The following is a 26,140-nucleotide window of genomic DNA, read 5'->3' on the forward strand; positions in this document are numbered from 1 at the left end:
GGTTATTTTACCTCTGTTATTGGTACTGGTACAACCACTGCTGGAATACAGTGTCCAGTTCTGGTGCCCACAATTCAAGAAAGATGTTGATAAATTGGAGACAGTTCAGAGAAGAGCCATGAGAATGATTAAAGGTTTAAGAAACATGCCTTACAGTGATAGACTCAAGGAGCGCAATCACAGAATATCAGGGTTGGAAGGGACCTTAGGAGGTCATCTACTCCAACACACTACTCAAAGCAGGACCAATCCCCAGAGAGATTTTTGCCCCAGATCTCTAAATAGCTCCCTCAAGGATTAAACTCACAACCCTGGGTTTAGCAGGCCAATGCTCAAACCACTGAGCTATCCCTCCCCCAAATGGAAGGTTAAGGGTAACTTGATCACAGTGTATAAGTACCTAAATGGGGAACAAATATTTAATAATGGGCTCTTCAGTCTAGCAGAGAAAGGCATAACACCATCCAATTGCTTGAAGTTGAAGCTAGACAAATTCAGACTAGAAATAATACATGTTTAACAGTGAGAATAATTAACCACTGAGATACTTTACCAAGGGCCATGGTGGATTCTCCATCACTGACAATTTTTAAACCAAGATTGGATGTTTTTCTAAAAGATATGCTCTAGGAATTATTTTGAGGAAGTTCTATGACCTATGGTCAGACAGGAGGTCAGACTGGAATGATCATCATAATGGTCTCTTCTGGCCTTAGAATCTATATTACTTTCAGTTACTTCGTACGACTTAACCTGTGAAACTGATAGCCAGTGTACCATACAAGACAAAATCATTTAAAACCACTTTCCATATCATAACAAGTAAATGCAATATGCTAGTTTCTAGTAAAATCTGTCCCCCATTATAACAAAGATATAAATTTCCCAGTGTAATCAGCATGCTGGTTTCCCCAATATAGCAGAGATCACAATATGACTAACAATGCCAATTTAACAGTATAATTAGTAAAAATGTAGTATATCAGCTTAAACACAAGACAAGTTTCCCCTTCATAACCAGTGAAATTACCTCTGTGATCAGCATAATTGGAATCTGTCACACCACAGCTGATTGCTATGGTTATAGGCAACCTGCTGTTTGTTGAGTCACCAGGCTACAAAAATGTAGGTACTTTTACAGTTCTTTGGCAAATGTCGCCTCCTCTTTTTATGGAGTATCCTGAAGCCCTAAAACTACATCCAATGGTTGCCCCTCATATTGCAAATGCATATGATTATAAAGGGAAGAGAGGGGATAATTTAAAGTCTCCTATCTAGGGGCAGCTTTTCTCCCTGCACACTAAAATGACACTGAACAAAGATCATTTTACGCATTGACCTTTTTGAGTGCTGGGGGTGTGCCAATGAACACCGATTCTCCTGGGCATAAAATGGCTTCTTATATTCATGGTTACTGTAGCACAGATTATTCTCCAGAGGAGCATCACTAGTCTTTTTCTATAATACCAGAGTCTCTTCAGGAAGAGGCATAGCTGGTAGGATCCCAACAGCTGGTATTTATCCAGGCACCTGAAAATTATAGGCAACATGGGCCTTAGCAAATGAAAAGTAAGGACACCTCCTGCTTTATAAAGATCATTTGTTTTACTCAATGTCTCATAACTAAATTATTATGATCACTCTTTCTCCTAGCATATTACTACCAGTGACAGATTTGTAAAATAATGTTGTTCTAGACAGAAAGATAATATGCTTTTTTTTCCCTCCAGTACCAAGATATTACCACTGGAAGGCACAAAAATATTATTCATTTTGATCTTGTCTTGCACAGGAGCATCTGCATCCAAACAAATGGGCCTTTTAAAACATTTGAAATATTTCAAGGAGTACTGCATTATTTTCATACAGTTAGTCATTTGTATTAATCACCCTAGAAGCATGGCTTTGAAAGAGGAAGTTTTTCCTATTTGTTCACTTAGTACTTGGCTCTTGGGTGTTGGACAATATTCTAAATATTTCAACCATTATTCAAATCTTTAATCAATTCTGCTACATCATCTTTATGGCCATATTCCAACATAAAATAAAGGCTTCATGCTGTAATTAAAGAACTACTGCTAGTCAAGGATTTAATCTTAAATATACCACAGAGTATTTCTTGATCTATCAAGCACAGACTCTGAAGGGCTGTTATTTTTATCATATTTGTATTTTAAAGATAAGCATTTAACTGCAGATTACAGGATTGATTCTCACCAGGTTTCCATTGCATAAAGGCCGAGTTTTTTTCAGACTCAGTAGAACCAGGTTGTTCTTAGCTAAAAGTACTGCAGGGTTAATCATCATTAACATATTTTTATGACTTGTCTCTCCGATTAGCCTTTTCACTGCAGCTACTTTCTCTGTTGCTAGGACAGATTCACTGGCAACTGAGGGAAAGGTCTCTCACAGCTGGAAAGACAAAAGGCAATCACGGAGGCTGGGCATGATTATGCTGAGCTTGGCAACATGATATACAGCCTGGAACAGCCACCCACAGAACCTGCTGCCCCAAGAGACGTAGCATAGCCTTGGGCATCTGAGAAGGAAAAGAATTAAGGGTGCAGCTGGTGAGAAGCTACTAAAGACATGACTAATGATTACTGTGACACTGGTGTGGGCAAAACCAAGTATGGTATTAAGAGAAAAAAAATCTGACTATCTGTAATAAAGAGAGTGGCCAGGTTTCAACAATGAATTGGAGTGGAACAAAGCAGCAATCACAGCATGTTAAAATTAAGGCCGGAGAGGTGGGGGACCAGAAGGTATTTTACTTCAGGCAAGAAATCGTCAAGGACAAGGAGTGGTGTGATTTGCAGCCATTGTTTATCTTGTTAGATGAACAGGATAAGAGAGGATGTGAAATAGGAAGCTAGGAATGATGAAAGCAGTGATCTGAAAACACTTTCTTGGCAAGAGTTATGGAGAAACTAGATATAGTTTCTGTAGCAGTTTCTAGCTATTTGTGAGATTTGGAAACAAAATATATTTGAAAGGAAGGGGACAGGGGAGGAATCAATATTCATAGGGCCAGAGGAATCAGGTAAAAGCTACAGGTCTGCGTGGGAAATGGTTGACAGGCAGCAAATGAAGAATCTACAAAGTGATGGGATAAAGAGGCTGAAAAGTATAGGAAAAATAGAGAAGGATTGCACAATGGGAGGGTCTCCTTAAAAGTTTGATTTTGTTGAAGAAAGCACAAGGGAGAAAAGAGTGAGTGGATGGATTGCCCCTAGGAAGCGGCTGTCAGCTACTTCGGAACAGTAGATGATGATGAGTGGAAAGAAATCCCCCTGAGTTAGTTTAGGAGAAAACAAGATGAAACCTGATAATAGCTCACCTTAACTGATCACTCTCGTTATAGTGGATATGGCAACACCCATTTTTTCATGTTCTCTGTGTGTATATATCTTCCTACTGTATTTTCCACTACATTCATCCAATGAAGTGGGTTTTAGCCCACGAAAGCTTATGCTCAAATAAATTTGTTAGTCTCTAAGGTGCCACAAGTGCTCCTGTTCTTTTCACAAAAACTAGGTGCAGTTCAGAATCTAACTGAATCCACGTGAACAGGGAACAAGAAGGAATTAGTTCTGAATCTTTACACAAATCAGAGCTTTTAGAGTAGTTGTGGATACCCCAACTGGAGACAATCTGGCTCACAAGAGAGATACCGGCAGGCTGTAACTACACTGACAATTTCCAGGAAATCTCCCACTGTTACAGCTCACCCAGTGCTACCACAGTGAGAGTGCTAGTCTCAGCATTGTACAGAAATTCAAGTAGTTTAGAGCATAGGTATAGTTTGACTTCTATATTTGGGGGCACAGGGCCTGGTGGAGCTTGGGCCAACCACGCATGGTGGGGCTCAGGGAGGGAGCACACCTCCACCCCCCAACTCACCTCAGTGGGCCACCCAGCACGTCTGGGTTGGGGGCATGGGTGGCGGGTATAACAGACCAGGGGAGGCTAAGCCTCCCTCACGCAGGCCAAGGCCCTACTCACACTCTGCCCTGAGGCCCCTCCCTCGCTCCCACGAAGCAGTCGGGGACTCGGCTCGGGCTGGTGGCCTGCAACTCAGGGCTTGGCCAGCTGATGGCTCATGCTGCCTGGTGGCCAGGAGGTCAGGCCAGGCCATTGGCCCAGGACTTGGCGCAGCTGGTGGCCCAGGACTCAAGGTGGCCAGCATGGCTGGGGTGGACCAGCCAGTGGCCCTGGGCTAGGGGCAGCTGGAGCTAGCAGGCCGATGCTTGGGGCGGTTCAGCTGTGGCTCCTCCAGCTGATGCTGCAGTGGGGATGGGGGGGGGGCATAAGGGGTGAGGTAGGGGCTACCCTCCCCGAAGGGGGGTTCACATGCCACCCCTGGCTGGGGCTTTTTCAGCTGAGCCCCCACTTTGAGTTACAATTGTAGTTGCATACACCCCCGACAGACTGGGTGGCCTGATGAAGTGAGTCAGGGTGTGGAAGTGGTGCTCCCTCCCAAGGCCCTGCCTGGCCAGCCCGAGCCACGACTTGAGTTGTTCAGGGGGCAGCCGAACCTTTCAATTGTGACCCCCACTATCAACATATAGAGTTTGGGGTGGCAACACCCCTCATTCCCCTCTCCCCCATCTGTGCCCCGGATTTAGGGTAGTTTCCCTTGTAAGGGGCAATGATACATTTTTTTGTATTTTAAAGATAAGCATTAACTGTAGATTACAGGACTGATTCTCACCAGGTTTCCATTGCGTAAAGGCAGAGCTTTGAAAACAGATGATTCACTGTACACAAGAGGATTTGGTTTTTATACATTATCTTTCGTACTCTAGATCTCACAAACCACTTTACGAAATCACGTTAGTTGATTCTAGTGGTGAAGGCCCTAGGTGAGGCCACTGAAGTTGTAGGTTCAAATCCTGCCCTTGTTGCATGCTTCCCCTCTGATCTTGAACACGTTACTCATTCTTTTTAGGCCTCAGTTCTTATCTGTAAAATGGAGCAATAATACTTTTGTACTTCAGAGTCCAGAAGATAAAATATGTGCGAGGTGTTTAGAGACAAGGATTAGGATTATTCAAGTACTTTAATGGACAGAATCCTGGCATAGGACCTGAACTCACAACTCAGTCATACAAAAATATTACCAGCTAGGGCAGAGTGAGAACTACACTTTAGTCCAGAACAACAGAAAATAAACTCTAAATATACCATACAGAGCTGGTCGGAAAAGCAGAAAATGATTGTGACAAGCTCCCAATGTTTTGAAGTTATGTCCATTTTACAGATTTTGACATGGACCCAATTTCCATTGCTGGCTACATTTTCTGTGATATTGTACTAAAAAAACCTGATTTTTTATTGAAATCTTTTTTGAAAAAATTATTTTACCCCAATCCCAGTTTTCAGCAACAAAATGCAGCTTTTGGTAAATTTGAATAACAATTTTGATCAAATATATTGCAAAATAGAACACTTTGATAATATTCCAAATTTTCAAAAAAAAAACCCAATCTATTTTGAAATAAGACCATTTTTCAACAAAAATAAATTAAACTTGGTGCAAACCAATTTGGATCCCAATCCTGCAAACACATAACGTGCTTAACTCTAAGCTTGGGAATACTTCCACTGAAGTCAATGGAACTACTCATGTGCTTAAAATTAAGCACGTTTCCAAGGATGTGTAAGAATATGGCCATGGTGTCCCAAACCAACAGGAATACACTTAAGGATGCAGCAGGGATATGAAGAATAAATCTCTAGTCTCCTAATTTATCTACTGCAGAGGAATTCTGATAAACTAAATGAAGAACCTTTCCCGATGCAACCCACATACCTCCTGGCTGTGGTGTTCTGTCCCTTCTAGTGACACCGAGACCATTAGAGATTAACGAGTCTACTCCACAGCTTTAGCTAAGGACCACGTGGCTTTTAGCACATGCAGTAGAGGCTCATGCACTAAACTCCAGAGGTCCCAGATTCAGTCTCACCTGCCGACAACTAGGGTCTGTCGGGGTTCCACTGAGAATTGGGAAGAGTACAGCAAAGACTGAACGCTGCTGTAAAATAGTTGATTTACAGGCAATCGAGAAACTATGAAATAGCAGGGAAGGGGCGCAGTGACGTAATTCAGTCTAAATTCTCCTTTCTGCTTCACATGAGAGATCCTTGGAAGTCTACTCTGCTCCTGTTCCTACATATGATGAGATCAAAAAAGAGATCAACCCAGGGGGTGAATGAGAATTGAGGGTCTATTTCTTTATTTATTTCAATATACATAACTAAAAGGATGACTATCCAAGGCTCTAGGTGCCCTAACACACTATTAGCATTGCAATTAAATCTCAAACAGCAATAAAGTAACCAGTTCATCAGGAACTCAGCCACCTCAAAAACCCCTTTCCACCCCTCACCATTGTGGGACACATACCCTAAGCCCTCTCCAACTAATGTATTTTGCAGCAAGCCTGGAAGGTCACCAAATTAAGACTTTTCCAGGCCAAACTGGGGAGTGAATTCCAGAGTCCTGGAGACCATACAGAGGACACCCTTCCAGCTGCCCCCGGGGGATTTTACATTCTCATAAGGGAAAGCAATAGATTTAGTAGTCAGGTGAGATGGCAGAAGAGGAAAGAAATAAAACAGTGTAAACTAAACAACAAGAAGAAAAATTCAAAATATTTGGCATAGACGTACTTGCAAGAATGTGAGCCAGCATCACAGGAAATGAGGGGCATGCGCTATGTCAATAACCCAAGGACCAAAACATGCAACAAAAAAAAAACAGTTAACTACTCATCCATGTGTAACAAGCTGGCCTACCCCTTTAAGGGTCAGAGGCCTGGGGCCAACCAGCCTTGTTCAGTAATCAGATGAATTACTTTAGAGGGGACAGATGTTCCCTCTAAAGAGCTGTAGAAAAAGGTGATCTGGAGAGGGATGATGCAGGAAAGGACCCTCTCCTAGAGTAGTCCGTGGAAATGGGAGACTCCACATAGGAGATGTGACTGAGAAGAAGGCTCCAGTTGGAAATCTCATTTTCCTTTTCACAAGTTTGTTCGTTGTTTGGACAATAAATGGAGCCCCCAGGTAAGGGCTAAAGGCCGATTTGGGTGTGGCTGATAATTCCCCAGGCTGCTGAGGAAGGTTGAAGTGGGTATTCACCCACGAAAGCTCATGCTGCAAAACGTCTGTTAGTCTATAAGGTGCCACAGGATTCTTTGCTGCTTTTACTGATAAAGCAATGAATTTTCTGATATATAAAAAGACACATCACTTTAAAGGTACTATTTTTTATATTATGTACGTTCATAACCCCTTCTCCCACAAACACTTGTGGCACCTTAGAGACTAAGTGAATGAGCTTTCGTGAGCTACAGCTCACTTCTTTGGATGCATCCGAAGAAGTGAGCTGTAGCGCACGAAAGCTCATGCTGAAATAAATTTGTTAGTCTCTAAGGTGCCACAAGGACTCCTGTTCTTTTTGCGGATACAGACTAACACGGCTGCTACTCTGAAACAGTTATCAATGTTTGTTTTTTGGTTTCTGTTGTTGTTGTTTTTTTGGGGGGGGGGGCCTGAGCTTGGGGCCCTGATACAATTGTCCCCCCCCCTTCACTGCCTCCCTCATCAGCCCTGCATGTATTATACCTTTTATCCTATTCTTACAGAGTGAAGGAAAGACAGGAGAAGGCAAGTGACTTCTAGGGTGGGGCGTAAAGCAAGATGGCGTATTTATACTGGCACTTGTGGGCTGGAGTCAATGAAAAGATTCCCAGTGACATCAAAAGCTTTGGATCAGGCCCACCAAGGGCAAATACCAGGTTGTGGCAACAATTTCTCAGTCTCCCATAGGAACAAGCATATGAAAACAGGGTGTAAATCTGAAGAGAAAGTAAATTTGAAAGTAAATTTCACCTACCTCATTAAGTACACGTATGATCTTAAAAATATTTTTAAGTTGACAGTGTCCCTTTACAATAAATACTGTCTAAAAGTGTTCAACAACAATATAAAAATGCAATTCTCCAGTCAACACACGGCGCCAAATACTTGCCATACATGGAAAGAGCAACAGTTTGAGCTTGTTATTCTGGATTGGGTGTAATAGAACATCCACCGGTTATATACAGATCTGTGTACAACCACAGAATACAGACAGGTGCACCAGAGATCCCCTTTTCACCTTCTGTGGGAGGTGGATGTTTAACACTATAGCTGAAGCGCTCATGAGAGAGCTATTGAGAGAGCTGGATTCATAGTACTGAATGAAAAAAGTTTAGTTTCCATGCAGTCTGTCTATGCTCTTTCAAACATCTTCCATTTGATCATCTTAAATACAACCACAGCACGTTCCATTAATAGCAGAACATCAAGGACATTCAATATAACCCATCTGGAGTCTGTGGAGCTTACGGGTCCAATTTTTAAAGCCCAGCTTCTCTTTTTGCATCCACATCTGCAGCAACACTCCCCTTCCTGCAGAGGGCAATGTACAGATTTGGGATGGAGGGAGGAGTCATTAGGCAAGCAAAGTGTGGCGCCATCATCACCCCAACATACACACACAGGCCACCCAGAGCCACATTTTGCTACCTTTTCCTTGGAGCCCCTACTCACTAGGGAGCACAGGGTCCCATGCTTTGAGGCATGTGTTTCCTAAGCTGATAAAATGTGGGGGAGTTAGAGTGAATTACAAAGGAAGACTACCCGCTATGGATAATTTAATTTCCAAACACTATGTGAGTCACTTAGAAAAGAAGTTAGAAGACATAAGCATATTGTATCTCCAATATTGTCATTAAATTACCTTAGCTATAATCTGAAAAGAACCTTATTGAAGCAATAGCTAAATCTGAAGATGAATCACATTGCCATTGTACACTGCAGGTGGTTTATCACAGAAGCAACCCAATTGGCTTTTAGGACAGGTGGCATTTATTTGAAATGAGACATACTTTCTAATGTTTGTTCAAGCGCAAGATACAATTCCAACCATCTTAATTCTCTGATATCTTTTCCTCTCAGAATATGCTGAAAAAACAATATTTTTTTTTAAAATGAAGACAGTGGGACTCGAGTGTTAGAATATCGGTGATTTAATAATAAGAATCTGAGGATTATTGTCTTGATAGAAAGAAATGAAAAATCAGAAGGCCCAGTATTGCAGCCCTTACTCAGGCAAAACTTGCACTGACTGCAGTGGGATTTTTGCTCAAGTAAACGCTGAAGGACAGGCCCTAAATAAACAGAGCCTATTGCCTTTCTGTGGTCACAAACTGTTTTGTACATTATGGGCCAGATTTTCAAGAGGGCTCAGCTCCCGTTTTGGCACCAGAATAAGTAGGCAGGTTTGCAGAAAAGCTCAATATCCAGTGTACTGAGTTCTTAATATCTGACCACAGATGTTCTGCTAGGAGCTGTTGGGTGAAAATCTGGCCCAACAGACCAGCGTGCTTTACTCACATGCATTTACCGAGACCTCACAACATGCCTGCAAGGTAGGGAAACACTAATATCCCCATTTACTAAGGGCCAGATTCTGTAACCTTTCACTGAGTAGTATTTACTCACGTGAGAAGTACCATTGAACTTGAGACTACACTAGTAAGACGAACTTGCCCCTCACTGTGGCTCAAACATTTTTTCCTCCTTACTTGACAAAAGAAACCATGGAGAGAAGACAGCCCTCAGTGTTCTGATCTTCCAGCCATGCTTTAATTCATGTCATGGTGATCGGGGCTGTTTTCTCACTTTTTAATCATCTCAGCTGTTCAGCTTTAAAAAAAAAAAAACGCAAGAGCAAGTCATGTTCAAAAACAATTCCTTAAAAAGGCACACAAAAAATAGCCATCCTAAGAAAAGCAATGAGAGGAATGCGAGTAATATTAGCATTTCCTGTCCCATGTATACTTATTTCATACTGTAATGATTGAGTGGTTTGCTAGTCCCTATCCATTACAAAAGGGATTCTTTGCATTTTTGTGTGGCTTTTGTTATAAAACCAACTACACAGTTTTACTATTTTGTCTTAGCTACTTCATTGTTTAAATACTTGAATTTTCCCCCCTCCCCCACTAAGTGAATTTTCCGGGCTAAAGTTCAAAGTAAATTCCATTGCGATTATATAAACACATGCATTCTGTAGATTGACATCACACAATGCTATTCTTTGTTATTATATTTTTAATTTGCAACAACCTCGGTATGCCTGGTTTGCATCCAGAAAATAGTAACCTATTACACCCTGCTGAATAAGAAGGTACTTTATTTTATTCCTGTGGAAATCTGGATTTCAATAAGAAACAGTCTCATGGTTTGAGTCATAAAAATAGACTAAAAGGAAAAAAGAATAAAAGACCTTATGAATCTCGCTGTTTATTAATGCATGTGAGTAGTGGAGTGGAGACAAAGCAGGTTTATATGTTTCAGTCCATCATGATTGTGAAATTGAACTGTAAATGGTATCTAGTGCAGTCAAGTGAAACAGACACCATGCAGTGAGTTAATGGAAATACAGAGAGCTTTTCTTTTTAACAAAGTACTCCAGCAATTATCCCAGCACACCCACAGTGAAATGAGATAAAGTTAGTCTGTGCATTACAAAGGCTGTTAACTACAAAATAAATTTACTGACAGGCATTTGGAGCCATTAGTTCATTGTTCCTTTTTCGGCACCTATTAGCTAAAAAAAGACAAGTAGTATATGTCAGAATAAACAACCAGCACTTTGGGGGGCAGTAACATTTATTATGGGCCTATACCAGCCAGTAGTGTTTTGCCCCCAAGTTGTTCATGTTGTGGCTAAAGTAATACCACTAATTAAAGAGAACAACCAGACAGATTAGTTTTCACACACACCGCTCCAATCCTGAGAGTGGAGTTTTCCAGAAAAGGGCGGCTCTTATCACTAGTGAAACAATGTTAGTAGAAGTTATCCCAATTGCTCTGAGCCCCAAACTGAGCTTTTAGGGTAAAATTCATCCCTGCGGAGACAGCCACCAAATAGAGTGACCACCCATCCCTAAGTGGGAGGGACAGTCCCAAAATATGCATTTCAAGTCCTAGTCCTGGGCTGAATGACTCTGGGACAGCATTTGTCCCAGATTCCCTGCAGCACAGTCCACGTCTGCCTCAGGCGCAGGGGTGGCGCCACCCACTTTCCGGTGCGGGAAGCTGAGGTGGGCATTAGCCTTCCCTCACCACAAGGCCCCTCCCCCTGCTACTCCTCATCCCCCGGAGGCCCTGACCCTGGCCAGGCCACAAGCCAGAGCCAGGCATTAGTAAGAGCCACCCAGGGTGCCCGGGTCACTGTGGGGAGTCCTAGAGTCCTGGACCCTCCACTGCCCTGAGAGGTGTGCCCCATGGGTGAGGACGCAGGTTGGGGACTGCTCTCGGGTACTCTGGCCCCCTACCCATTTTCATGATTCATAAGTCAACACCATCATCTTTCCTATTGCAAAGTGGAAGGGAACTTCCAGACAGGTGTTTAAAAAACAAAAAGGTGTCTAGCCGTCTTTTTAAAGGTATCTTTTTAAAACTTTAATTTATAGACATCCATAGTGTTGTATAGATTTTACACTTAAAGAAAAATAATAATCTCCCTATTAAAGTTCATTAAAAAACACTGCTGGTATGTTACAAGTCACAGCCTTCCTGCTGAGATTCCATAAGGCAGATATTAGATGGGATTTTGCTCTTCAGTGCAGATTTTAAGCACAGCAAATCTCAACATGGTAATGGGAACCTGTCTTCAAGTGGAGAGACCATATAAAAACAGTGAAAGGATTGAGAGGCTGGTCTTGTCATATGCCCAGCTCCCTCTGCAAGGTATAAGGTGCCTCCAACTCCCAATGAAGTTATTGGGAGACATGAAAGCTCAGCACCTTGCAGAGAAGCCCTGGAATAGTGTCGTGTGAATGATGTTAAAATATTTTGAAACGGAACCCAATTTAAAAATCAGTTACAACCTTGTCCTACAAAGCCAGGCCAAATTTAGGGGCAGGAGACCTTGACAACCATCTGGGGTGCTGGGCTTTGGGGGGGGGGGGGGCACCAGGCTCAGGATGTTGTTTTTAGTGTTAGCAACAAAAGGGAAAATAGAATGTGTGAAGTAAACTGTTTCAGGTGTTCTGTATGTGGATTAATTTTTCACTAACCTCCTAGAATGTTCTGGACCTTTGTAGAATCTCGTAGAACCTTCCAGACTTTCTGAGAATTTCTTTTTCCTTGAACCTCCTAGAATATTGTCAGCCATGCCCTTGCGGGTATATAAGGGACGAGGTGTTGCCAGTAAGTCTGTGAGATATAAGAACGAAGTGAAGTGAAGTGAGAGCCAAGCTATGATATTCTGAGCCTTGTTTTATTGTGTAATTGTGAAAGTGCACTTGTGTTTTAAGACTTGAAGAGTGTAAGTAGCGATTAATAAAGTATATATTTAATGAGCCTCCAGAGATAGCTATCGAACCCTTATCTACGTAACAATAGAAAAGAAATACTGTTACTTCTTTTGCCATGCTTACCATGTAACGTTTGATGATTTTCTAAGACTGCAGAACATAAACTTTTGCACTCCCTAATACTGTCTGGTTTTCCCCGTAGAAAATAAAAGATGCCCCCGAAGAAACCTTCAGGAGCTCAGTATAGGAAGCAAAAAGCTCAACTGCAATCTAGTTTGCAGCAAGGCACAAATTTGATAAGAAAATATCTGAAACAGAGCAACATAGAATGAGCTTTAAGCAGTAGTGATCGTCCCAGTGCAGAAGAAATCAAGGAGCAAAGCGTAAATGATGGAAATCCTATTACTAAGGAATTAGCAACTTTACCTGAAGATACAGAATGGAAATGTGAGGAAGTGATGGAGAATCATCCAGTTTTCATGGCAGTATAAAGGACAATGATGATAAAGAATATGGCTCACAAATTCAAGAGAGAATTTTTTTGGTCACTCATTGACACTGCTGGAGAGTCCATCGAAGAAAGATGTTCAACAAATGAAGCACCACAAAAAGACCTGTGGGGGGTTGTATGACCTTAGCAAGCAGCCGGCAGACAAGAAAATACTCTTGAACAACTGTACAGACCTTCAGCGGATGCTGACGCATGGGGTATGTTTGGACATCAATGATAAAGACCTTTATGTCCAATTGCAACATAGGAAGCACTCTCCACTCGAAATTCTCCAGTTCATTCATGATGCAGTGCTGAAGGACACTTTTCCTAATGTGGTGATAGCTCTGAAGATTCTGCTCATGCTGCTGGTCACAGTCACGAGTGGTGAGTGAAGTTTTTCAAAGCTCAGGCTCATTAAATCATATCGTTGATCGACAGTGACCAATAAGATACTGACATCGCTTGCTATTTTATCACTTGAAAATGCCATTGGCCAGTCTTTGGATCTCTCTGAGGCTGTGCTTCAGTTCGGGAGGGCAAGGGCGAGAAAAGCGACCTTTGGAACTAAAGGACTAGGGTTAACGTTCTACAGCTGTCACCTACTGTAACATTATTTAATACTGGTCCACTCAATGTTGGTGCACAATTCAATTTCTTGAGGTTAGTACATTTCAATTATTCTTAAAATTAAAAAGTTTCTATAAGCTTAAAGGACATGAATCTTATTTGCTTATATATGGCATGAATAAACACAGATTTACAAATCCTAGCATGCAAAGTTATCACCTTATATGACAGGGATAAATCATGCATGCAAACTGTGCATCAAAGTCATGAAATTGGCTACAAATTAAATAAAAAATAAGGTATTCAAAAGTTTAACAGGCGGGGAAGGGGTGTTGAAGATTCTCCTCACCTGGGGCGAAATTTGGTCTAGGGACAGCCCTGCTACAAAGTCTATTCTTGCTAATGAGAAGTATGGTTAATCCTCTTTGCTTTTTAATTCCTTTTGCTATATTCAATCTCAGAGAGTTTAGCAGCATTTTATTTGCTTTTTATCACAATATTTTGAGGGTACTAGCATCCAGCAACACTAAATGTAGTACAGCGTGACAGGAAGCCAAGCAACTGTTTTATATAACGACATCTCTTATTCCTGGAGCAGTACAACCTAGCGTTGCATTTGCATTTTCAGTGCATATTAAGGAATGGGATATTTCCTTGTGACTCCCCAGTTGCCATTCTTGTCTCTGTGCTGTAGCATCCTTCTGTTCAGCAGATATTTTTGCTTTTTTTAATTCTCTGTTCTGAGGCTTATTATTCTGGGTTTAATTTCACTAAACCTCATCCACCCAATCTGTTGAACATTCTGTATCTACATGTTTGTGTTATTCTTCCCAGTTTAGTATGAGTTGGAGATTTGGCATTCTTGATCTCAGAGCTGTTATTTATTGCTACCTTTCCAAACAGCAAAAACCAGAAGCTAACTAACTAATGACTTTCCACTTTGACAGGTCTGTTAATGGCACATCTTTCTCTTGCCCTTTAAGCACTCCAATCAAATTTCACTACAATAGAACAATTTCCATTTTTCTCTAGTGTCATTTATAGCCATCTCATTTATAGCTCTAAATACAATTAAAATAGCCTCCTCCCTTGCCTCCTAAATCAATTACCCACCATCTCCTCCTTAATTTTGACCCCAGAAAATAAGGCTGTATTTAAATTGATTTGTCTCAATTTCAGCCATCTGTAGGCAGCCATTGGCACAGATGCTTTGTGGCAAGCTCCTAGAGTAAACAAGGGAAGCTGTAATTAAAAAAAAACACACACAAAAAAACATAATATTATGCTGGCCCAGTGCAAATCTGCAAATCACAACTTTGCCTATACCATCATAGCTGTTAATACCTCTATATTGGTTCCCGCTTTTTGACCTTACATCATTTCCATTTCTTTACATGTGTTTGTCAGATTGTTTCCACATTACTTTCCCATTTCTGTGCAAGGCAGTAAGATGCCACCGTTCTATTTTTTGCTCCTTGTAAAGCTTGGATCTAGCATTAGTCTTAAGATGCAATCAAGCAGCCAGATGTGACATATTTTCAAGGTTGACCTCAAGGTAGCTAACTAGGGAAACAAGCTTTTCCATCATAATTAGAAACCCTTCACAGAAAAATTGATCATAACAGACAGTGGATCCATGTTATTATATTGTCTTCTTTCCCAGCTGGGTCAATTTGAAAAACTGACGTCAGAACAGTCCCCACCCTATGCCATCCATGTTTGTTGGGGAGGTAGAAGGAAAAATGGCCATGCAATATGAAGAAGTGAGGGAATGATTCATTATTTATTGTTTGAGCAACTATACGCCTTTGTTTTACTTTTGATTCATTAGTTATGATATAGCCCCTGACATACCTTAAGACTAAAGAAAACACGAAGATAAAAATCAATACAGTAGAAAAAAAGAAACTAAGACACAATTTAAGACACCTGATCAAAAGATAGCGACTTTCCAAATCCATAAGCAGCAAGGTGTAGTTCCTGGTGAATGGCAGAGAGTTCACTATTCACTTGGTGTTTGTGTGTGTTAGAAATACCAAGATTTTGACTTTTAATTTGCTGCACTGATATAGATCAGGAAGTTTTGTAGGCTTTGATCTTCTCTTCTTTAACTACAATCAGATGACATGTAGTTGAAACATGAAGTCTAGTTCAGGCTGCAAAATACAGCAGGGGACTCTGTGGCCCAGCAGAGTTTTCACCAGTCTTTCATCTCTGTTGATCAAAGCTAACTGCCCTGACCTAGATGATGTAAAATTATTCTGGTCAGACTCCAGATGAAGGACTGTCTTGTTATTTGTTACTGGGATTTCCAGTGAATGTCACAGAAGCGTAACACGTCTGGGTGATTCGCTACGTTTTACTACACTCAGTTCAAAGTACATCAAAAGTACAGTACCCTACTCTAAAACCCTGTAAGAGCCTAACCCAGAGTCCATTAAGTCAATTGAAGTCTTTCCACTGAGTTGCATGAGTTTTGGAAGAGACCCTAATTTGGACCACAATATTTCACAGAACTCCATGGAGGCAGACCCCTTCAGGGCAGGGTCAGGGCCGTTGATTTATCTTCAGGCAAAGTACAATGGTATATTTTAGCCTCCAAGTAAATGAGCTCAGCTTTCATGAATACATCAGTTGCAGTTATGGCAGATGCACCTGCCATATTGCTTTTTCTTTCAAGCATTTATCCCATAAATAATGTATACTTTTCTTTTTAGCCATTTCGATTTCCTTTTATCACAGATAACATTTCAATATTGCATTGGAAAGATCATTGTAGTATGTGAGTCATAATAACTTGACTATAATACACAAATTACCTAAGTGCAGAGGGCCAGCAAAAGGCCAAGGCACCATTTTGGTTCCATGTAAGGCCCTGATCAAACAGGTCTTAAGTGCTGCATAGACCTTCCACTGGACCGCTGCATAGGTGTGAATTTCACCCTACAGGACACTAGAAATACTTTTTACTCAGTTATTCATAAACATTTTAGTACTCATCCATACCACCCATTTCCTCTTAAATACAACTTACCTTATTAAGCCATCCCACCTATGCACCATTCATTCTCTCTCTGATTTAATTCTTCAATTGGCAGCATGCAGGCAAACTGCTACATCCACAGGGAAGCCACTGAACCCAACAGGGCTCCATGTGAATGCACTGCTGTCAGTTGCAGGAATGGGGGCTTCACTTGGCTAATAATACTATGACAAGCCCTTTTTTGAGAAAGAAAAACTTTAGTGTTTAATAAATCAGATATATCTATCCCAACTCAAATATCAGCTTCTATTACAACGTAGATCTGGCTGCTTAAACTGTTTTGTAGGGTGGAGGGTGGGACAAGGTGACCCATAAAGAAGATGGCTGCCTGGTTCCTGGTCTTCTCAACCTCACCTCCCCCAAATCCTCATCAATTAAGGGCTCCCAAGTATCTAAGCCATAACTTTCTGTCAGAAATTTACTAATTAAACAAGAGGGACCCTTTTAGTTGTGTTGTTATGGATTCTGCTGGGAAAAATAGAAATGCCAAATGATCCAGGCCTGAGTCTCCAAAGAAAGATAAGGCCAAGGAAACCCAACAATCTCTCACACATGATTATGCAGCTATGAAGGACTTTCTAACTACCAAATTTGACCTTTTATCTCAAGATATCCGTGAACTCTCTGAAGATGTGGGAGAAGTCAAAGCTCATTTTAGCTATTTAAGTAATGAACTACAAAAAGCTGCCACAGGTCTGAAGGAGGTTAAACCAAAGAATGATTCCTTAATGCAAAGACTAACTATTCTTGAGGAGAAACAAAAAGAAGATCTTGAAAATAGACCATGTAGGAATAATTTGCAGTTCCTGGGAGTCCTTGAAGGACTGAAAGGAAAAAAATGATTAGCTTTCTCCAGAACACACTCTGAGGTACTAGGATTGGATCCTAGTTTGCCTCCCCTGGAGGTTGAAAGGGCTCATTGAGTGGCAGGGGACAGAAAGAGAGAGGACAATAATAACCACAAATGCAGCATCTTTAAATTGCTACGGTTTAATGGCAAAGTTAAGTTGATGTCCGCTGCTAGGCAAAAAGGAACTCTTAAGTATAAGGATTTTAAATTTTCTTTGTATCCAGACATCTCTGTAAATTTAAGCAAGAACACAGCAGCACTTAATGGCATCAAATGAGCTCTCCGAGGATCACATATTAAATGAGTATCATGCCTCTTTCAGCTTCAGAAGCAGGGAAGTAGTAATACAAATCCACAAGAGCCTCCATTTTCAATGTATTCAGTCATTGTTGGATCCAGAGAGCAGTTAATAACTGAAATCATTTTCAATACTAAGAGATTAAGTTTGGGGAATTCTATAATCCTAATAGTGGCAATGCACCCTTTATCACAGAAATATTTTACATCATTTCTAACAGAGCTGATATGCCAGTGGAACACAGGAGAAGACTGGAATGCTGTCATCATTGATATCATAGACAAATCTCAGTGTTCTATGAGAAAATCTCAGACCTTTGCAAATCATCCATTATCCCTACTGAAGGCTACTGGACTAGTAGACATTTGGAGACTGAAGCATTCTACAAAGTGTGACTACACACATTTCTCCACAGTTCATGCCTTGTACTCCAGATTTTTTTTTTAAATGATATCTAAGGTACTAGCTTCTGCATATCTGGAGGCGAAAGTTGGTAATATCATCTCTGATCATGCTCCAATTTCTCTTCATACAGATACTGGTCATAGTACTATAAGATTATCAAGATGGAAGTTAAACACACATCTACTTAGAGACCCTAAATTTCTTTAGATGATTGAAACATCCATTACCAACATCTTCAAGGAAAATACAAATACTGTCTTCTCCACTAGAACTTTATGAGAAGAACTGAAGGCTACTATAAGGGGAGAATGAATAAAATTCACATCTGAAAAGAAGAAAAGTTTTATTCATAGCAGATTAGCAGCGGACAATACTCAAAAGATATTCCATTAATCTGCCAGGCACAAACAACTGGTGCTACAGTTGCTAGCCTATCACTAAATGCTAAAAAGGCCTTTGATCCAGTGAAGTGGCCATACCTACAAGCGATCCTGAGAAAATTAGGATTTGGACCTAAAATTCTGATTTGGATTGATATTGCCCCTTGCATCTATTCTGGTAATTTTTGTTATCTCCTCCACTTTTTAGTTAAAGCAAGGAATGCATTGGGTATGCCTTCTATCGCCTTGACTATTTCCTATAGCAATTGAACTGCTAACAGCATATATCAGACAGACAACCTCCACTGAAGGAATTACCATGTGGGATAAAGAATACAAGATTAGTCTATATACCGATGATATTCTGCTCACTCTCAAAAATCCCTCCTCTCCAATTCTACCACCATTATCTGCAGTGAGATATCAGGATTTTGGATAAACTGGAACAAGTCTCAACTGACCGATATTTCCCATAGACCAAATCCACCTCAAATACAATCATTGTCCTTTCATTCATGCAAACAGATAAACCTACTTAGGCATCAGGATATGTTCTGATTTATCAAATACAGTATCTGCACACCTATGGGCGGTAGATATAATAGGCCAGAGGAGGCTCTGCCTCCCCCAGCCTTGTTGGAGCCATGGCTGCCAGACTTCTGTGGGCTTTGGCATCAAAGTTTTTGCTTTATTATGCCCCATGCAGGTTCCAGGGTGGCTGAGGAGACACATACCACCTCCTCAGCCACCCTGGAACCTGCATGGGGCATATCAAAAGCACCTTTTAACAGACACATTTCCCCTGGATGGGTTGGGTCCAAGGAGGGGAAGCACGGCGCAGCTTCAGCCAGCCCGGGGCTCCTCTGGGTGGGGGAAGGGCACTCAGTCTTCAGCCAGCCCTGGGCTCCTTCAGCCAAGGGGGTGCACTCAAGGCTTCTCCGGCGGGGAGGCTTGTGGCTCTGGCCATGGGGGGGTGGGGTCTCGGGGCTCCAGCCATGGGGAGGGCATGGGTGGAAGGGGTGGAGCCGGGGGCTAGCCTTCCCAAAAGCGGGCTCCACCCACCACCCATGTGCACACCCGGATGTCATACCCAGAAAGGTGGGGGGGGGGAAGACATGGAGAAATGGTGTTCACTAACATCTTTACTGGGAAAGGTAGAAGCTATTAAAATGAATGTAGGACCAAGACTAATGTATATGTTTAGCTTAATTCCCCTTAAATTTCTTGCTTCAACTTTCACAAAAATAGAGCTGTAAAACAATTGTTATGGAATACAAAGACACCACAGTTATCCCACAAGATACTTAAATCATGGTGGGGGTGGCATTACCTGATTTGTATTTATATCACCTGGTTTTTCAATTAAGACTTTTAATAAAATGGTTCTGTCCCATCAGCTCTTCCCAAGACCCAGTGTGGTTTGGGATTGAAAGAAAATTAGTTAACCCCTTTGATTCTCTCTCTGCACTTCCATTTTTAAAACATCAGAGGGGTAGCCGTGTTAGTCTGGTTCTGTAGAAGCTGCTTGCATCCGAAGAAGTGGGTATTCACCCACGAAAGCTCATGCTGCAAAACGTCTGTTAGTCTATAAGGTGCCACAGGATTCTTTGCTATTTTTAAAACAGTTTTTGCACCTTTAAGGTAAACATAGTGTTTACCTCCTTTTGGAGCGTTGTTCAGAAAAGCATGTCCATTACCACTTCTAATCTAACCAACTCTCCTTCCATGCCAATCTGGAATAAACCCTGGTTTATATTGGCTAATAGCTCAAAACTCAAATCCGCCTGGCTAACCAAGGCCATATAAACCATAAAAGATATTATCAAAAGCACAACTTTAGCCTCCTGGCTCCTGCATATATCTTTGTGATAAATACCAGCCCCACCAGAGCAAGCTCCTTTCTCCAATAAACATCCACTCAAAATTATAAAGCAGCTGGGGAATTGTTGGCAGGCCACAAGCAGTTCGCCACTTGAAGTGCACCTTAAAAAGTATGTTAGCCAAACACATTTTGTGGGCTGAACGCCTTGATTTATCCTACTGACTATACCATAGAAGAAAAATGGGACAAGGAGCTAACCATCTCTATTTCCTCTGACAGGTGGGATAATATCTGGCACCATACTTGCATGTTTTTGTGCTTCTTTCGGAACAAAATTCTAAGTCGATATTATTGGACTCCTGAGTGACTGCATACAGCTGGACTAGCTCCACATTGTAAATGTTGGAGATGTGACAGCTTCAATGCAAACCTGTCTTATATAGTCTTTGAATGTCCAAGTATATCCACATTGTGGAAGGAAGTGGGTGGTGCTCTGCTCCAAGGTAACCAGGGTAAGGATTTCCCCTACATCAGTCTTCTTGTGTTTTGGTCATTCTAGAAGATCAACCCAGTTTGTGTAGTACCAGGAGATGAATTGCTGCAGCACTTATAGTGGCCTAAAGAGTCATTTTACGAAAGTGGAAATCTGCTATTCCCCTGAGATTCTTTGACTGGCTAACTGAGCTAACACCACCCTCATTAGAGGCACAAGATCCAACTATGAAGACACTTGGTCTTTCATGAGAGCATTACAAACTGACTCCAGGTAGATTGGGCTTCTGGTGCTTCTCCTTTATGGGGGGAGGCGTTGTTAGGAAATTATTTATCTTATGCTCAGGAGTATTTATCTATCAATATTTCATACTGTGTTCAGGGGTGAAAGTAAGGTGGTACAGGCTGGAACGGCGTACCAGTAAAATGCGGCCGCCAGTACTGACCCCTGCCGCGGCAGCGCCTAAGGTACCCTGCCACTTTTGCACCCTCTGTCAGCGGCCCTGCTGGGCCCCTACTCACAGCAAAGATCCTTCTTAAAGCACTGCCGCAGCAGCGCTTTATCGTCCCAGGCCTTTTTGCCCCCCCAGGCTGCCAATGGGAGGGGGCAAAAGGAGAGCTGCCCAGCCCCCTGGGGCCAGCAATTTAAAAGCAGCAGCCGGAGCCCCAGGCCCTTTAAATTGCTGCTGAAGCCCTGGGCGGCATGGGCCAGGCAGCCTGAAGGGCTGGCTGGGGGATGCTGACCCCCAGCCCCGCCCCTTCATCCCGAGGCCCCATCCCTTCCAGGGGACGGAGCCAGCCCCCGTACTGGTAAGTTTTCAATTTTACTTTCACCCCGACTGTGTTATTGTCAAATATATACTCCTGCTGTATTTTCTGTGTCATTGTTTTTGAATATGTCTATATGGTTATGTTAAAATGTCTGAGAAATAAAATTAAAATAAATAAACTATGTTTTGTTACATCAAGCAAAACTGCAAATGTGCACCATTCTGATCAGGCACACAGTTTGCACAAAATGTCATGCATGTTTATTATTAGATTAGGCTACAGCGGGTTTAATTTTAGATCTTTCGATTCAAGTGGTGCAATGAAGATTAAGTGTTAGGCGTAATTAAAGATGCAGATGTAGTTATATTGAATTATAAACCTCATTAAGTGCAATGTCCTGGACAGGCTCATGAGATAAGCTACAAAGGACTTCCTTACTTGATACTAAAGCTATTAAAATATTAGAAGGTAAATCTAAACATAAAAAAATATTATTATTAGAATGAAACTGATACTTTAAACACCTAATTACAAAAGACCATGTTTCTTTCATGTATAAGGACTTCCCTTTCTGCTTAGATTGCTAGATTTGATATTAAAATGCAAGTATTTTCCTCCCTTTTGTACATGCACAAAATGCAAAAATTCCTGAATCAGATCCTGTCATTGCTGTCACTATCTAGGTACTAATATGTTTCTCTCTTCACTGTAATATTTGAGCACCTCATAAGCATTAATAAATGTAGCTTTCCAACACCTCCCATGAGGTAGGTAAGTACCATCCTCCTCCTTTTTATGGACAAGGGCCTGAGACCCAGAGATCGAAGCCATGGATTACTTTATATTTTACACAAGACTTTCATTTTGGGACTCTCATGTGACCAGATATTGAAAAGATTGAGAAGACAAATACGATGGGACATGACAGAGGTACACAAAATAATGAACAGTATAGAGGAGCTTGTGGGATGTTTCTATTTATCCTCTCGCACAATAGAAGAGAAAGGAGATGTCCCGTGAAATTGAAAGGAAGAGAGTTTAAACCAGATAAAATAAATTCATTTACACAGTGCATACTTTATCGATGGAACGCATTGCCATAAGATATGGAGGCTGGTTGCCTAGCAGGACTCAGTATTTATATGGATAATGAGAACATCCACAGTTACATTTGATACGATGAAAACAGCATCAGGAATATACACATTTGTGCTACAGGGCATTAGCCAAATCCTAACTGATGGTTGGGGAGAAAGTTCCCTTATGGTAATTCCATCATTGGCCAGCCTCATCGTTTTTTTCTGAAGCATTTTGCATTGGTTTCTGTCAGGTTCAGAATACTGGAGTAGATGGATCGTTGACCTGATCCAGCAGGACAATTCCAATACATCCAAATTCTTGTGGGATGTTTGCTACTCCTCCTACAATGTCAACTGGTGGGAGACACAATCTGCTTTATGTCTAGTGACTGTGCAGTGTAACCTTCCTGTGGAAAGATAAACACTAGTTCTGGACACATTCCAAACAGGTTGTCACACTCTGGATCTAAATCCTTCTTCTATCTGGCATGGCAGAGCTATTGGTGCTGTACAAAGGCCATAAACTGAATCCCGGGCCCTGTAGCTGGGGTCCCCCAATTTAATTTAAACAATCAATTGTTTGAACCAGCCCTGATCACTTCTAAGAATGCCAATAAAATCCTTCTATGCAAGAGCCATAAGTTCCCAAACAAGTCTCTATCCCATTTCCTGTCTAATCCACAACATCTTTCATTCCACTAAGTAAATGTTGCTCAGACATGAGCACACTAGCTACTCATCTATTATAATTATTTTGTTTTAAATTATGCCTGCACTTAAGAGCATTTTATAAGGCTGCATTATAAACTGAAAGAATAAAATAAATAAAATTGATTTGATTCATGGCATGATATTAGAATCTGCTTGTTTGCAAGACTTCCTGGAAAATAAATACTGTATGAAAGTCTCCTCTCAGTGAATGAGCTCTAGAACTTATACTGCATTAAGCATCTAAACACACAGTGCACGCACGCTTCCTTCAGATGAATCTGTGAATAGGGAAAACACACACACACACAATTGGCTCTTGATTACTTTGTATTTTACATGAGACTTTCCTTTCGGGAGTCTCATAGAAGTTGCCATTTATTTACATCTATTTGTCAAGTACTCCATCCAGTTGATGTCAAAGGCAGTAAGATACAGGAGTTTGTTTTGCAAACAAATCTTTAACAGCTGTAATTCATAAAATATTATAGACAATCATAGCTCAGTATGTTACTACTGGAGTATTGCAGCTGTTCAAAGCATTAAAAAAATACTCCCTTGAATTTCTTAGAAAATAAAATCTGATGATATTGAGAAGTGAATTTAATGTATTGAGAAGTGAAGTAAGCCTCAGTGAACCTAAGACTTGCAATTCCAGAACGCCTAATCTGGTACCTATACTTTTGCAGTTACACTTTCTGCTGCTTCATTTTTGCTATTTTTCTGTGTTTATTTTATAAAACTGGACTCGTTTTTAGGAGTAAGAGTTTCTCTTCTACACAAATCTAAATTTGATTTAGTTAATTTTTGTATCAAACTGACTAGTACAACAGTGGGATTTTGTTTTAAAAAAGTCACATGACTTGCTGTTAGGGAATTCTGAGAAGTAGCAGCCTTGGATATCTCTAATCTGATTTCCTTGTCTTTTACGAATTTGCCTTAAGAAAAGGAATAAAATATGAACTATTTAGTAAAATAAAAAATATCATTTAAGAAGTATGCACACAGCAAAAATAAATATTGGGTATTTATTTTCTAAAGACCAATTCTCATATGTTTGCTTTGGTGGGTCATTTTTTAAGAGTAAAGTGAACAAAAAAACAGGTTCCTTACTTAGAGCAGATGCATTGGAGGAAGGCAAAAATGTGTTAATGCACTGTAATGAACTCAGGTGCTGGGGACATAGTTACTAAATAAAACACACAACTGGGAAGCTGGGATTAGAATCTCTTCTTTCTGCTCTATAAACACAGGCCTTTCTACCACTTGGATTGCTTCCTTAGCTGGCAGCAGCAGCAAGTCCCTTATTCTCTTTGAGCCGACCCCAAGCAGGGCAGCACGATCTCTCACACATAGTCAAATACATTGTAGTCCATGGACAGTTTTGCAGTCACTCATATACTTAGCTGAAGCTTTGATTATTTAATTTTGTTGAACTCACTGAAGAGTAGATTTTCTCTAATGTATGTTCAGTGAAACAATAAAGTGACCAGGAAAGGGCTTGGGTTTCAGGTTAGAAAACCCAGAACATTCTGTACAAATCCTTGTGTTGGCAATGCTGAGGGGGTAGATTCAGAGGATACAAAAAGGTGACGTAAGTTATACACCAGGGACTGGTGTGAGTGACGCCAAATAAGACTCAGCCTCTAACTGAGGTGCACCTTGTGCCCCCTTACACAACCACCTCAGAATTTAGGCCCTAATCTCCTTAACCACCTTGTCTTAACTCCTTTGGTATTCCTAGGGCATGAAGCACAATTAACTCATTTTAGATTAATTAGATCATGATTATATACTTCCAGTGGGCCATTATGTTAGATTGGTCACTAATGGGGCACTGGATAGCTTAAGAGATTAATAGGCTCCATCTACTGCCTATATATTTTTATGTGTCACTCTTCACCATGATATCTGAGGATATGGAATCTTCCATCTTAAATTTACCAGTGCAGACCCAGCCTAGGTTGGTGGTGACTGAAAATCATAACATCTAACTGTTATTTGGAGGCCAGTGTAAAACAAATTGCTCAGCACCATTTAGTTCCTAACAGGTAGGTGTAGACTTTTCAAAAATATTGCCATGATTGGCATAGTAGCCGAAGCAGATTGAATGGACTTGGCTGTCTATCCTCTTATCTGTCCAAGTCAGCAGCCAAGCTTTCAGTAGAGTACTGCTGCCGGAACCAACCCCACTACCCCATTCCACCCTCTTCCCATTGGGCAGTGGGCGATGAAGAGACATTCACTCCTGCTGCAGCCTCTGCATCACTAAGCTTAAGGGCAGGTATTGCCCCATAAGGGACATTCACTGTTCTGAAGAGTAATATTTAGAATCCTCTCCCTTCTTCCAGGTGACTAGCTCCACTTCCAAGACTGTATGCAGCACATTGCTGGGTTGTGTATCTGCAGCCAATAAAGGAAAAGGATGATCCATCACTGGCACATGCAATTTGTGCCAAAAAAAACAACAAAACTCATTCTAACTTTTTTCTTCATGCATAAATATATGACTCCCAAAGCAGCTTGTCACTGTTTTCACTTGACTTGATGATGAATAATTTTGGTAGTTCAGAAACACAAAATGTGCTCTCAGTGATAGAAGTTTCTTTACAGCTGGAAACCCAGAATCTTTCCATTACTGTGATTTACAAGGACATTAAGATATTGCCTAAATCCACTCTTCCAAACATAGCACACACATAGGAACTCTCTTTAAGTCTCTCCAGTCATCCATCTTTAATGACGTAAGTACAGTAGTAGTGTAGACCTACCCTAAGTCCATCTAACTTATGTTGTGCAGGGATGTGAAAGAGACACCCCCGAGTGACGCAAGTTACAGCAACCTAAGTGCTGTC

Source organism: Mauremys reevesii, linkage group 7 (assembly GCF_016161935.1).
Source record: "Mauremys reevesii isolate NIE-2019 linkage group 7, ASM1616193v1, whole genome shotgun sequence".
Taxonomy (NCBI): domain Eukaryota; kingdom Metazoa; phylum Chordata; order Testudines; family Geoemydidae; genus Mauremys; species Mauremys reevesii.